A 4,025-nucleotide genomic window follows, 5' to 3' on the forward strand; every position below is an offset into this window, starting at 1 on the left:
CATCACCCCAGCCTCTCCATTATGGCCCTGGGCTTCTGACCTGCCCTAGAGGGGCCCTTGGGCCTCCCCCTACCACCCCCTCTCTGTTCCTCACTTTAGCTCTTCTCTGTGGTCCCTGCTTATGGCCAAAAGCAGGGGATCTTAGGAGTTTGAGGCAGCCTGAGCATCTGTCTGTGCTTTCACCCGGAGCCAGAGCACCAGGCCCCATGCACATCAGCTGTGATTCTCCACCGGTTCAAAACCACCTAAGGGCTGGCTGGCTGTGCGTGTGGAAGAGGGGGTGCTGTTCTTCCTCCAGGTTGACAACGTGATAGATTAAAAAGTACATGGGAGGCCAGGTGCAGTGGCTCACGCCTGTAATCCCAACACTCTGGGAGGCTGAGACAGGTGGATCACCTGAGGTAGGAATTCAAAACCAGCCTGACCAATATGGTGAAACCCCATCTCCTAAACATACAAAAATTAGCTGGTCATGAGGCTGAGGTGGGAGAATCACTTGAATCCAGGAAGCAGAGGCTGTAATGAGCTGAGATCACACCACTGCACTGCAGCCTGGGCGACAGAGTGAGACTTCATCTCAAAAAAAATAAAAGAAAAGTGCATGGGCTCTGGAGGCAGAGAGATGGAATTGAATCCCAGCTTTTACTTCTCAACTGTGTGCCCTTGGACAAGGTCGCTTCTCTGAGCCTCAGTTTTCTCATCTGTGAAATGGGAACAACATTTGGCTTGCCAGGGGTCTTAGGATGACTGGGGAGTGCCTGGCATATAGTAGGTGCTCAACATGTGTACTTTCCCATGGCCATCTAAGAGGCCTCAGGGCTGCCCTCCTGCCCTTCCCCTACAACTCCTGCGACTGCCTCTTAAATGGGTACTCAGGGTGATAAGGAGGCACAGGTGAGGGAGCCAGGCTGGCTCCACACCCAGGCATACCCATTGTTAGGAAAACAAGCTTTTAATGCCTGGCCCTGCTGCTGGTGGCTGAGAGTATAAAAGGGGACCCAGAGCCAACCTCTCCCTTCCTGGAACTAAGGCACACAAAGGCAATAGCGTTTAAAAGGAAAGAAGGTGGTGGCAGGGAGGCTCCAGAGACTGAGCCCTTCCTATGGCAAGACAGGAGCCAGTGGGGCCCACTGCTGAGGTTTGTCTGGGAGGTGTTCCATTCTACCTTCCTCCTGGGACCCACAGTCTCTTCATCAGTGATGTCTTCAGGTTCACTGTCCCCAAGCTGCTTAGGTGAGTCCAGACTTCAGGAGCTCTGCTAAGGCTGGTGGTCTCTTAATGGCATCCCTCCAGGGTCAGGGGGCTTCAGCTTTCATGCCTCTGACTATAGATCTGGTGCTTGGGACACTGGAGGGTGGGTCAGAAGGATACTGAGGAAGGGGAATGATTAATGAGAAAGTGACTGTCCCCCAGAGGGCAAGTAAGCAAGCTCTTACCTGACTGCATCAATTAGCTTTTGCTGTAAAATGCCCCAAAAGTGAGTGGCTTAAAATTTTAAGCATTCATTTATTTAGTTCGTGGTAATGTGGGTCAGTAATATGGGCTGGGCTCAGCTGGGTGGTTTTTCTTTTCTTGGCTGGGTTTTCTCCTGTGCCTGCAGTTGTGTGTCTGAAGCTGGGATGGCTCTCTGTTCCATGTGGGTTCCCATCCTCCAAAAAGCTAGCTCAGACTTGTTCACGTGGCTGCTTGGGAGGGTTCTAAGCAATAGGCCAAAAGTCCCATTTTCTCTTGAGGCTCACAGCCGGCATAGCTTTACCTCCACTCTGTTGGTCAAAGGTGGTTTTGTGGCCAGCCCCGATTCAGGTGGTATCTGCTCAGCCGCCATAACAGAGCATCACAGACTGAGTAGCTTCAACGACAGAAATATATTTTCCTCATGATTCTGGAGGCTAGAAGTTCCAGATCAGGTATCTGCAAGTTGGTTCCATCTGAACACTTTGCCCTTGGTGTGCAGTTGGCCACCTCCTCCCAGTGTCCTCATATGGTCTTTCCTCTGTGTGCAGCCTGGTGCCTCCCTGTGTGTCTACATTTTCTCCTCTTATAAGGACCCCAGTCAGACTGGATGAGGGCCCAGCCTAATGACCTCATTTTAACTTCATTGTCTCTTCTTTTTTTTTTGAGACAGAGTTTCGCTCTTGTTACCCAGGCTGGAGTGCAATGGCGCGATCTCGGCTCACCGCAACCTCCGCCTCCTGGGTTCAGGCAATTCTCCTGCCTCAGCCTCCTGAGTAGCTGGGATTACAGGCACACACCACCATGCCCAGCTAATTTTTTGTATTTTTAGTAGAGACGGGGTTTCACTATGTTGACCAAGGATGGTCGCAATCTCTTGACCTCGTGATCCACCTGCCTCAGCCTCCCAAAGTGCTGGGATTACAGGCTTGAGCCACCGCGCCCGGCTCATTGTCTCTTTAAAGGCCCTATTTCCAAATACAGTCACATTCAGAGGTACCGGGAGCTGGGGCTTCGACATACAAATTTTGCGAGGACACAATTTAGCCCACAACAAGGGGGCAGAAAAACACCAACTCTTGATCTTGAGGAGCTGCAGTCAGATTGAAAAGAACCATGGACAGTGGGGGAAATCACCGAGATCATGATTGCAAAAAAGTCAACCACGCCGACTAATCCTCCACACCTGGCCTGGTTTGGGCAAAGGCAACACACATGGGCACCTTCTCTCACCAGCTGTACCCTTTTCCTCCTTCCCCTGTAAGCCTTTTTCTGGAGTTTATTGGTGATCCCAAGCCTCCAGCCTGGAAGGGCTACCTCCTTGCCTTGCTGATGTTCCTCTCGGCCTGCCTGCACATGCTGTTTAAGCAGCAGAACACGGACCGGCTCAAGATGCTGCAGATGAGGCTGCAGTCGGCCATCACTGGCCTGGTGTACAGAAAGGTGAGCCCCGGGGGACATGTGCAGGTCTTCCCAGCCGGGAAAAGGAACATCACTGAACTGGTTGGTAGTAATGCTATCAGCAGCTGAGAACGCTTTCAGTCCTTACTTATTAGAGTCACTCACGATATATTCTCACTTCCTTTGTTATTTCTCTTTATTTGTATGTATTTATTTTTTCGAGAAAGAGTCTCAACCCACCGTGACCTCCCAGAGTGCTGGGATTACAGGCGTGAGCCACCTCGCCCGGCCTCCCTTCCTTCTTAAGTCTGAGTCATAGTCTGTGCGGATGGATCACACTGTGTTTATCTTTTCATCTGATGGTGGACCCATCGGTTGATATTGCCTTTTGGCTGTTGTGAATCATGCTGCTGTGAGCACAGGTGTGCAAATACCTCCCTGAGTTCCTGCTTTCTATTCTTTTGGGACGGATGGCAGTGGCTTTATTAGAGCAAATGGTAATGCTGTGTGTGTTTTGAGGGACCACCGTTTGTAAAGTGTTTTGCTGTTGTTGTTGTCAAGATGGAGTCTCACTGTGTCACCCAGGCTGGAGTGCAGTGGCCTGCTCTGGCCTCACTGCAACCTCCTCCTCCCAGGTTCAAGCCATTCTCGTGCCTTGGCCTCCTGAGTAGCTGAGATTACAGGCACCTGCCACCACACCTGGCTCATTTTTGTGTTTTTAGTAGAGACAGGGTTTCACAATGTTGTCCAGGCTGGTCTCAGGTGATCCGCCCACCTCGGCCTCCCAGAGTGCTCAGATTACAGGTGTGAGTCACCTCACCTGGCTTGTGTAAAGTGTTAATCATCCTGCTTTACTGTTCTTCAGCTGGGGTTGTGAGCTCAGCTCTGCTTCTCTCTGCTTCTGCTAAGGGACTCCCGGTAGGCAGCCCAGTCCCCACCTCTGTCCAGGAGACAGCAAACCTGGAAGTGAAGTTGAGTCAGTCCTGCCTCAGTGCTGCTGCTGTTTTAGGTAAATAACCTGTGGGGTCAAGAGAGAAAATCCCAAGTGCACCTGTGGAACACGATGGGCATCCCCCAACTCAGGACAGTGGGAGAGACGGGGTGTTGGAGGAAAGGTGAACCTGGAAGCCGCTTAGCTCCGCTCTGTCCTCTGCCCCAACTTTTTGTTTGTT

This window comes from Saimiri boliviensis, chromosome 2 (genome assembly GCF_048565385.1).
Source record: "Saimiri boliviensis isolate mSaiBol1 chromosome 2, mSaiBol1.pri, whole genome shotgun sequence".
NCBI classification, from domain to species: domain Eukaryota; kingdom Metazoa; phylum Chordata; class Mammalia; order Primates; family Cebidae; genus Saimiri; species Saimiri boliviensis.